An 11,894-nucleotide genomic window follows, 5' to 3' on the forward strand; every position below is an offset into this window, starting at 1 on the left:
GGCAAGAATAAGGAGGTTTGAATTCAGTAAAATCTAATGTGACTCCAAAGGATACAGTGACAATATTTTCTTGGAAAAAGTAAAGGACAAACTTTAAAAAGGGGGGGTGGAATCTGAAAAAGATTCACAATGGTAAAAACATTTAACTGTTCGTGTTTATAACTTTGTTTTACAAAGGAAAATTCAGGAGCAAAACCAAGAAAAGTTGTTCCAAAATGTATATTGTAATAAAAATAGCTAAAATCAAACAGTCTATGTAAATTTATTTTTAAAAGACAATTTGGTTTTTTCACATGATTATGAAAGACTCTGCATTAAGTGGTACCATTTATATAGTAAAAGTTCAATGACCAAAATAAAAGACAAAAGAGATTTTTGGAAAAAATCAGTCTAAAGGACATATTTCTGAAATAAAGAGTTCTCCTTTGTAATAAAGGACATATGTTCACTGTACCAAAGAGGCAAACTGAGAGTTGAACTAAGGAGTTCTTCCTCTCCCAAACTGTCTCCCAAACTGATAGCCCACAACCCATGCTGGGTTCATGCTCAGTGAAGCCCAATAACAGACAGACAGACAGACAGATACACACACACACACACACACACACACACTAGGGTGGAGATTACTATAAGAACAATTATTCAGCACAGAAGAAAAGACACAAGGAGATTTCATATAAAACTTGTGTGATCCCTCACATCCCTGCTTCTTTCTTTATAGGAACAAGTAGGGGGGGATGTTGAGTTATGTTGTTTTGCCAGTAACAAATAAGAGTGATTTATGCTCCCCTTAGCAAATTTTGTTATTAATCAGCATTTTTGACATTTGCCACACACGCACTCTCTTTTTAAAAAAAGCATTCAAATCCCATTTCCCTCCCATCGTTTCCCTTTCCCCCCACATCTTAGTTTTGTTTTCTTGTTTTTATTCACCTTATTCCATGATACAATGGGATTACATCTAAGCAAGCATAATATATTTTTAGAAACCAACTTATTCAGCACTTGAATAACCATCTTAAAATCTGAGCAGAGTGGACTAAATAGCAGGAGTGGGATCTTAAGGCCTTTTTCCATCAGATGAATTATTAGAAAGATCTTTGGCCTGGAGAATATAGAAGAGAACAAATCCTTACAGATACACACTTTTGCCTTAAGCTTCATTTAAACATCTGTTATTCAGAGACAGTTGCATAGTTGAGTTGCATTTATATGTCTGCAAATGTTAATGTTCTGGCTAGGGGGTGCTCAAATAACAATGTTCCTTGTCTTCTGCCAAACTTCCAACAGGAAGTTGGATCAACCAATCAGCATGCAAAATGTGCATCTCCAAACAATGCACGGTTGAGATTCGAAAAGTGAGTGCATTGGCTTGTCTGCAACCATCTGCAACCTACGCTTATTCATCAACTCCTTTCCAACCTAGGTATGCATCAACACCTATGCGCAGTTGTGGGCAAGTCTAAATCGAGCTTTAGCCATCGTGATCAGGTCAGGCTGTTGGGGATTCTGTGCTTTATGCTTCTGCCAGTTTGTCTTAGACTGCACTATCAGGAGCATAAATACTTTCACTGCTTTCTCAGGTTTTTCAATGGCAAAAGAAACTGCTAAGTAAGCCCAACCTGACAAAGGATATTCTCAGTTTTGGGAAGTCTTAAATGTGAGAGTTTGTGACTTGCAAGTTACTGCTGGCTTTAACAATGGTAATCATTTCATTCTTGAGACATAAATGAGAACTGGCAGAAAGGAAAACTCTGGCTGATCTTTTAATTTTTATAATTCCCAGATGGTTTTGCAATCTCATCTGTGGATGCATAATCACTTGCCTGGCTCTTACTTCAGTATTGTTTCATTGTTTACTCCGCTTTGTTTACACTGCTCAAAACCATTGCACTGAGCAGAACATCGACTCCTGTTGTGATGAAAGTTAAAAAGAGCAGGGCGGGTGGGGAGGGGGCTATAGTTTACTTGTTTGTAATGTCAAGATGATTCAGGATGAAAGATCATTTCAAACACTCAGGCTGACTGGGTGTTATTGCTTTTAATCAGAAGTCTTTCTAAAGTATAACTGGGAGAAGATGGAAGCGGGACAGAGCATATTATCATAGTTCTTTAATTTATTTTTAAAGAATACTATACTTTTTAGTGAGCTATTTGAAATATTAGTAAAAGGGAATAGGGTATACAATAATCCATGCCTTTAACCACGGGAGATCCTTCACTCAATACAAGCTTTGCTTCATCTCTCCTACATTTTGTCTGGCCAAATGGAATTAAAGTGTTCCATTCTTTCTTGTTTCCTACTCACTACGTTATTAGGCTTTATTTTATTTCCAGTTGGAAAAAGTCATTTTCAATGTCCACTGAAATTGGTAAAACTAAAATGGGTTTCTATAGATCTTGCGAACTCAAAATTGATTGCGTTTATAGTGTCTTAACTGCTAATATATAACTGCAAGAATTTATAAGCAGCCTTATAGACAAGGAAAATATATTCAGTGCTATATGGTGAGAAAAGATGATGTAGGTTCAGAAGTATCTTTTATATATTTATTCTATACCCCATTGTCCCTCTTAAAATATATTTTTCACCTTTAAAGTGATTTTCAGTGACGATATAATAAACACGCTAATTATTATACTGCTGTTAATTGTGGTGAGTTTGCTACTTCTGGTTCTAGATTTTTGACAGACATCAGGTCAGGAATGATGATAGCTCTGCTTTCTTTCAGAAACCTGACTCTGCATTTGGGAACCAGCTAACAGTCATACTCAATATGTTACTTTATCACAGAGAAAAAAGAAATCATAATCACATATATGAAGAAACTGGTGTGTAGCAGAATTCAGAAATCATGCTCTCATATGTCAGCCTGAGGGTTAAAATCTTTCCCCCTGTCTTTTTCCATTCCCTGTATCCATTCTTTGCCCAGCCTGGAAAAATTTCAGGATTGGAATGCACCTGCTCCATATTTACAGGATAGCTGTCTCTGCTGTAAGCAGGCTTGCCAATTTTAGCCATGTCCTTTTCTGATCTGATGAAAATACATCTTGATTCCTCTTTCTACTCCCTTCTTTGTCTTCTGAACTTTTCTCTGTGGTGGGGATGGGCATTTTTGTTTGCGAGAAGATAAAGTAAGCCTAGCAGGTTGGAACAGGTAGCTTCTTGACATTCTTAAAGAAATATAATGACATAATTATTGCACAAGTATACATATGAAAGGAATACTAAGAGTACATTCCTAATAATCTAGCATGAATAAATGTAAAATGTTATAAATATTCTAGGCAGGTTTTATCACCTGAGATGAAGCAAAGAATTATCTCTTTCTATCTCTAAGGAAAATAGCAAAAGTACTTTTAATTAATTGTCTAATTCATTCAGCTTTGAAAAATATTGGCTAATACTTATGAAAATGTGGGATTTTTTAAAAAGAATAATTAATTATGTCTTTAAAATTACTCTAATTTTTATTGTATTACATTATCTAGTTGCAGACATATGATTACAACAAGATTCAAGACAAGATGTTGGAAGAACGCCTTTTTTCATTTTAAAGGCTGACCTATATTTTTCTGTGACTGTAATTTTAATACACTTTTTTGCTTTTTCCGAATAGCATTCTTCCCTGCTAAAACCTATGGTTATTTACTAAAACAAATCTAGCAGTAATTCAAACCACCAACCTACCAATTTATCTCTGAATCAATAAACCAAATTAAATTTGCTCATATTCTTATTCTTCTCTCTGTTCTTTTTGCAGAATGCATATTATTTCTATGGATTCCTAATAGAAGTTTAGTTTATAGCTCAATCCTTAGATGAAACTGGGTGTGATCATTGTGGTTACTTATAGGAAAGTGTGTTTAGGACTGCAGCCTTGTATAATATAGTGCTTTTATGTACATAGATTAACACCATCTGTTGTTTGGAGATAAAAGGGAATTAATATTAAATCTTTTAAGCCTGCCATTCTTTAAAGTAGTAGTTCTTTCTCATAAACAAAATCCTGCTCCCAGAGGCCCATGTTAAGATCTGAAGAAAGATTTCAACAGCAAAATAGCCACTTCGAACGTACGCTCTGTCTTATTATAAGGTATTCATTCTAATTTAGCCCTCATTAACAGCATTGACAGACATTAGGGGCCCTAGGAGGATATTTGCAAGGTCCAAATTGGCCCTGCGTTCTTTTTATTAGTGACTTGGATGAAGAGAAGCGAATGCTTATCAAGTCTGCAGATGACGCAAGCAAAACCGCTGGGAGACAGAAATAAAATTCCGAATTGAACTACATGTTTAAAAGTTTAAAAAACACAGCTGCAGGGGTACCTTATCTGAAATGAATGGAAGCAAAGAGAACAGAATAATGTCTTTGTTGCCAAGCAGTGGTCATCAGGGGGCTTGCAGGCCACATTTGGTAGCTCTAAGTCATCTAAGATACTCCTCTCCACTGGTCTGGATATATTCAAGCACACAGGCCGGACAGCCCTCTGTTGGGGATGCTTTCAATTGGAATCCTGAACAGAACTGGGGGGAGGGGTGTTTCACTCAAGGAGAGCAGTTTATTTTACTTGGAGAAAACTATCCACCCAAGCTTCTGCACTATTTTCAAATGCAAGAGAATATTTATGGTCTTTTTTTTTTACACCACTAAAGTGAAACAGTTCAGTGGAAAAATTTACCCAAATGTTAGGAAAAGTTAGGATCCCTGTCTTTTTAGATTTTAGAAGTAAGATTACATTATTGATTATAATTTACATGTAGAATTACTTCCCTACAGAAAGCTTAGATACCAAGGAAGCTGTTGTCCTTATTTTTTCTTCCAAATTTATGTTGTTCTAGATTACTCATAATCATGCAATTTGAGAAAGTTGTACTAAACTCTCCATTGAAGCTCTCCCCTCTGGTCAGGGAATCTAATACAGAGATGTCAAACTCAAGGCCTGGGGGCCAGATCTGGCCCATGGGATAGTTAGATCTGGCCCACGGGGCTACCAGGAAACAATGAAGGACTAGTCTGTGGTGCCTCTGCCAGCGAAAACAGGCTCCTGAGTTCCATTTCCGACTGTGATGGCTTCCTGCAACCCTCTGCCAGTGAAAACGGAGCTCGGGATGGTCGCTGGCAGTGTGCTCGAGCTGCCACAGGGACCCCCGACATGAGTGACATTGAGCAGGCCATGCCCACTGTGGCCACACAACCCTAACCCCCGCCCCCCCGAGGTCAAACACAACCCTGATGTAGCCCTGAAATCGAGTTTGACATCCCTGATCTAATACGTTAAAATCACACCTAAGGCAGAAATCTTTTATTTAATTGTGTAACTCACTAAAGATAGCTATAAGCTTCCTTGGTAATTGGCTGTGGTTGAAATAAGCGTGATATTATGGGGAAATAGTAAAGCACCTTTATGCTGCAGGACATAAAGATGAGTCCTAATAATTTTTAATGGTTCCTCCCAGTTTGTCCTCATTTATTCAAAGCATTGTTTTCTCACACATCACTAAAATGTTTCCAGATTTCTGTAAAAGTTGATGAATTGTGTAAAACCTGCTAGAATGTCAGTTTCATCTCAGCAGTTTTGCATGGATTTTGGTATGTAAGATTATAGGAAGATACCACTAATTCTGAAAGCCTCAAATGGGGTCTAAAGCCTATAATGAAGCCTAAAAAAACCTTGTAGATAGCAGCACAGTGTTCTTCATTTTTGCTTACTAAAGGAAAATGTTCTGTTGGTGTGAAGGGAAGTTTCATGCATATTATATTTTCCCTACTTTGACAAGCATTGACTTTCTAGAACTGCAAAACTGGAAGAATGTGAAGAATTGGTACATTTAGACTCCCATAATAAGCCTTTTGTGCTATCTCTTTTGATTAATACTTAGATAAAACTGACTTTGTTTCATACAAATGTTGCTTGCTGAGAATAAGCCTTTTGACATTGTCCTAGGCTGATTTTATCACACCAAAGTGTCTTCATATAAGTTTGGCAATTCTGAAAATTAAGAAGTATTGCCATGAATAGCATCTACCAGAAACATGATGTACTTTGCTGTATTCTCCAATTGGAAGAGATTTATCTTAATTCATCAAATGGGTTTTCAGAATCTTGACCATTTTCACTTTTATTTACATTTACTGAGCAGTCTTTTCTGTCTCCCCGAGAGGTTGGGATTGTGAAACAAAGTTTGACAATGGCACAGGATTCTGAGCACAACCGAGCCTGATTGTGTCTTTCAAGAAAGTGAAATTCTGCCCTCAAGTGGAGCCTTTGAAAAAAAAGAACTTTCTCTGAGCCTTGTATCAATTTATTTTTCTTATTGACCACCTCTTGAGATACAAAGCCCAGGCAGCATAGATTGAATAAAGGGAAATGCAATCTGCTGAGCAGTTGAAACAAAAGGAAGGAAAGTGATGACTTGTTCTTCAGTCCACAGTCCAAGCAAAGATTAATTTCAAATAATTATTTCTCTCTCCCTCTGAAAACCTGCATTTGATTTTTTCTCCTCTGTTCTGATATTTTTTCAAGTGTCTTTCAGTTTTTCTAATTTAGTTGCGGTTCTAATTTAGAACTTTAATATTGCAATATTTAACTGAATCTGTATTTGATTAATTGAATTAACAGAATTTAACATAATTTAAATTGAAGTGAAAAAAGTTTAATTTTTTCCCTACTTCTTCTCAAATTGTCTTTCCTCAATAAAAACATCTACAACCTTGTCTACACCTCCAAAATATTGCTAGTGGTATGTCCCAAATTAAGGTAATCATCAATGTTGGCTAAAATTCTATAAACACTAGCTTCAGTTCTGGAACATGGAATAACAGTAATGACATATATGACTGTTCTATCACAATAATCCTACTTATACCAAATGCTATAGTAAAGCTAGGTATGATATTTTATTTTAAAATTTTATTTTAGAAAGTTATAAGGTTGATCAACTCTGTAACTCTGGGAGACATAAGATAAAAATAAATAAATCAAGCAATAGATTAGACCATTTAAATATAAACACAAAAGACTTGCCATTTACTCTAAGTCAAGGCCTTGGGGGAAAAATAAGGGTTTTAGAGCTATTTTGAAGGTGTGTGTGTGTGTAGGGTGAGCTAGATATAACAAGGGGGGAGGGAGAACAGTTACAGAGAACAGATGCTGCAACAAACAAGGCCAAAATCTCACAGCTACTCAATGTTGCCAGGGATGAGTTTAAGGCTGTTCCTCCCATTCTATAGCCTCCAAATGCTGGAATAAGATTTTGACAGTGTTGCTTGGTTGGCCTGGGATTGAAATGTATTTCAATGTTTTGTAGCTATATATATATACTTATGAAAATTGAGTATGTGTCATTCAGTTCTGGAGGTTGGATTAGGATTTGGGAGATACAAGTCTGTTTTGGCTGAGGAGTGTACTAGTCCAGTTTATCCCAAAATGCTGGTCTGAGAAAAATTGAAGAAAAGTGGTAATATGAATGCTATATTTAGCTCCTAGAGGAAAAATAGCATATCTCAAGCAAACAAACAATTAACCAATCCTCTCATTTCTATTCCTGTAATATAATATCATGGCATCTGACTTATTACACATGTGTTCTTCCAACCATTATTTCGTCCTAGTTTTTCCCAATCCTTTTCACCTTAACATAACATAACATAACATCAGAGTTGGAAGGGACCTTGGAGGCCTTCTAGTCCAACCCCCTGCCCAGGCAGGAAACCCTACACCATCTCAGTCAGATGGTTATCCAACATTTTCTTAAAAATTTCCAGTGTTGGAGCATTCACAACTTCTGAAGGCAAGTCGTTCCACTGATTAATTGTTCTAACTGTCAGGAAATTTCTCCTTAGTTCTAAGTTGCTTCTTTCCTTGATCAGTTTCCACCCATTGCTTCTTGTTCTACCCTCAGGTGCTCTGGAGAACAGCCCAACTCCCACTTCTCTGTGGCAGCCCCTGAGATATTGGAACACTGCTATCATGTCTCCCCTAGTCCTTCTTTTGTTAAACTAGACATACCCAGTTCCTGCAACCGTTCTTCATATGTTTTATCCTCCAGTCCCTAATCATCTTTGTTGCTCTTCTCTGCACTCTTTCTAGAGTCTCAACATCTTTTTTACATCGTGGCGACCAAAACTGGATGCAATATTCCAAGTGTGGCCTTACCAAGGCATTATAAAGTGGTACTAGCACTTCACGTGATCTTGATTCTATCCCTCTGTTTATGCAGCCCAGAACTGTGTTGGCTTTTTTAACAGCTGCTGCACACTGCTGGCTCATATCTAGATGGTTATCCACTAGGACTCCAAGATCCCTCTCACAGGTACTACTATTGAGCAAGGTACCACATATACGGTACTGGTGCATTTTGTTTTTTTGGCCTAAATGTAGAACCTTACTTTTTTCACTGTTGAATTTCATTTTGTTAGAAAGCGCCCAATGTTCAAGTCTGTCAAGATCTTTCTGTAACTTGAGCCTATCTTCTGGAGTGTGGGCTATTCCTGCCAGCTTGGTGTCATCTGCAAATTTGATGAGTTCCCCATCTATCCCCTCGTCCAAGTCATTGATGAAGATGTTGAAGAGTACTGGGCCTAAAACAGAGCCTTGGGGTACTCCACTGCATACTTCCCTCCATGTGGATGTAGTTCCGTTGAGGACTACATGTTGAGTGCGGTTGGTCAGCCAGTTACGAATCCATCTGGTGGTGGTGCTGTCTAACCCACATTTTTCTACTTTATCTAGTAGTAGGTTATGGTCTACTTTATCAAATGCTTTACTGAAGTCCAAGTAAATTATATCAACAGCATTCCTCTGGTCTACTAATTTTGTCATTTTGTCAAAGAATGCGATAAGATTAGTCTGGCATGATCTGTTTTGACAAACCCATGTTGGCTTTTGGTTATTACTTTGTTTGCTTCTAGGTGTTCGGTGATTCGTTGCTTGATTATCTTTTCCAGAATCTTCCCGGTATTGAGGTCAGACTGATAGGTCTGTAGTTTCCTGGATCTGTTTTTCCTTTTTGAAGATGGGAACTACATCAGCTCTTTTCCAGTCCTCTGGCAGCTCCCTGTGCTCCAGGATCTTTGAAAGATATAGTTCAGTGGTTCTGAGATCACGTCTGCCAGTTCCTTCAGAACCTTGGGGTGTAATCCATCCGGTCCTGGTGATTTGAACTCGTCTAGGGTAGACAGGTGTTCACTTACCATTTTCTTCCCTATTTTAACTTGTGTTTCTAATCTGTTTTTGTAGTGCTGTTTTTGATAGGTTGGATTGTTTTTCCTTTTGTGTAAAGACAGATGCAAAATATGAGTTAAGTAGATCTGCTTTCTCCCTGTTGCTTGTCATCTTCTTGCCACTTTCTCCCAGCAATGGGCCAATTGTTTCCTTGACTTTTTCTTGTTTTTAACATGTTGGAAGAAGCTTTTTATTATTTTTACTTTTGTCGCTAGCCTTTGTTCATTGTGAGCCTTAGCTTTCCTCACTTCATCTTTACAGGCTCGGGCTGTTGCTGATATTCTGCCTTAGTTATTTGCCCCTCTTTCCACTTTTTATATTTGTCCTTTTGTCTTTCAATTTGTCAGATAGTTCTTTAGGCATCCATGCTGGTTTCTATTGTGATCTACTATTTTTCTTCTTCATTGGTATTGTGTTAGACTGTGCTTTTATAATCTCACTTTTCAAAATTTCCCAAGCTTCTTGAGTTGTTTTCCCCCTGAGGATTCTCATCCATTGAATCCTTCTCAAGATCTCTCTAAGTTTATTGAAATTAGCTCTCTTAAAGTCCAAGACTCTAGTTTGACTTTGTTCTACTACTTGTATTTGCTTAATGTTGAATTCCAATATTGCGTGGTCACTTGCCCCAAGGTTCCTGTAGCTTCAACACCTTCTATCATTTCATCTCTGTTAGTGAGAATTAAGTCCAATATGGCTGATCCCTTGTCGCCTTCTCTATTTTTGGGAAACAAAGTTGTCTGCTAGGTTTGTTAGGAACCTGTTGGATCTTCCACTTGGTGCAGAGTTTGTTTCCCAGTTGATGTCAGGGTAGTTAAAATCCCCATTACTACTGTGATGTGCTTCCTACATACCTTAGTTAGCTGACTAGCAAAAGTTCATCTACTTCCTCTGTTTGGTTGGGTGGCCTATAGTATAGACCTATGGCAATATCGTTTTCACCCTTTTATATTGACCCAAATACATTCAAGATGATTTTCATCATTGTTGTGCTCTATTTCTGTAGAGATGTAGTTATTTCTTATATAGTGCAACTCCACCTCCTCTTTTATTTGGTCTATTTCTTTTAAATAATTTATATCCCTCTAGCTGTATGTTCCATTTGTCAGTTTCATCCCACCAAGTTTCCGTAATGGCAACAATATCATATCTACCCTCATTTACTTGGATTTCTAATTCACCCTGTTTATTCCTCATACTCTGTGCATTGGTGTATAGACATTTGAGTCCATTTGGATTGATCTTGTGTTTACTGTCTACATAACCTGTGTTGACTGCCCCTACTTTCATGCCACCTGTTGGTTTAGTGCACATGGTATGGCACTCACTGTTAAATGCTTGGTTTTGCTTGATAGCATGGTTGATAGTCTTACCCATACAGACATCTATGTTACATGCACTGATAACCCTTTTAGTTTTCGATTGCTGGGGACAGAAATTTTCTATATCAGTTAATTCTCTGTCCCCACTGTTCAGTTTAAATGTTTATCCAGAAAATCTGTGAATGTATTGCTAAGTAACTCAGTCCCCTTCTTTGATGGATGCAATCCATCTCTTTGTACAATTTTTCATTGGACCAGTTGCAGACATCATGACTAATAAAACCAAAGCCTTCCTTTTACACCACTCCTTTAGCCACATTAAACTCCACTACACGCTGGCCTTTACCTTTTTGTTCCTTATGTACTGGTAAAACCTCTGAAAAGTTAAGCCTACAACCTATGCTATTAAGTTCATACCCTAAGCTCTGGAAATCATTCTGCACAGAAAGCACATCCTTTTGGGACAGATCATTTGTGCCAAGGTGTATAATAGCATCAACATCAGAATCCTTACTGGCATTCTTGACTATCTTAAGAATACGTCTCTTGTCTCTGCTGGCAGTAGCACCAGGTAGACACCTGACGTCTTTCAAAACCTCCATATCCTTTCCTAAATTTACATCCCTTACAATTGAATCACCAATCAGAAGGTGGCTTCTCTTCATCACCTTCAGTGATGAAATTGGATATTGCATCCGATTTATCACAATTAACTTGCTAGTAGAAAACAGTTTGCTATATGAACTTTTCTTGCTTCTAAAAGTTTAGTTGTGATCTCTAATGGAGATTCTAAATCAGATTTGATGCACCTGTTCAGTTGGATAATATAATATCGTGGTAGGAGGAAATTCTTTTCTGAAGCTAACCAGAGCTAGCTTCGTGCCCTAAAGCAAAAGGATCATTAGCTCTTATCTTTTTCATTCAGCCTGGTGTAGCTATAGATACTATTCCTGTTCCCTCTTACAGATCTAATCCTATTTTTAAACTTACAGAGTTGTTTGCCTTTCCAATATCCTGTAGCAGGATATTAGCTTGATGTTATTGTCTCTTTGAGCCCCCATAAACTTGCCAAGCAGCCTGAAAAAAATCAGACCGAGCCCAAGAAAGACTCCCTCCTTTACTGATGCCTTAATCATGCTTTCATTTTGCAATGGCAAAAGAGGAAATTGATTTTATCATTTAAAAAATCTGACCATTTTTAAAAAATTACTTTTAGAGAAACAATCTGGTTTTGCAACTGTGTCAATAAAAAGGCATAATTCCAAAGCTACTAATAATTGTAGTGGATATGTGGCAATATGTTTTGCATCAAAGTTGCAGCAAAATTATTTTGCATGGCTGTTATGT

The 11,894-nt window shown here is 37.4% G+C and overlaps 1 long non-coding RNA gene across 1 annotated transcript; it reads left to right on the forward strand.

The window, feature by feature from the left end:
- Positions 1 to 1,314: 1,314 nt before the first annotated feature.
- On the forward strand, positions 1,315 to 3,694 carry LOC131195625 (uncharacterized). The gene is made up of 3 exons (XR_009154498.1): positions 1,315 to 1,426; positions 2,733 to 2,832; positions 3,493 to 3,694. It is a non-coding gene; the product is annotated as an uncharacterized LOC131195625 (long non-coding RNA).
- The last annotated feature ends 8,200 nt before the right edge of the window (positions 3,695 to 11,894 follow it).

Source organism: Ahaetulla prasina, chromosome 3 (genome assembly GCF_028640845.1).
Source record: "Ahaetulla prasina isolate Xishuangbanna chromosome 3, ASM2864084v1, whole genome shotgun sequence".
Taxonomy (NCBI): Eukaryota; Metazoa; Chordata; class Lepidosauria; order Squamata; family Colubridae; genus Ahaetulla; species Ahaetulla prasina.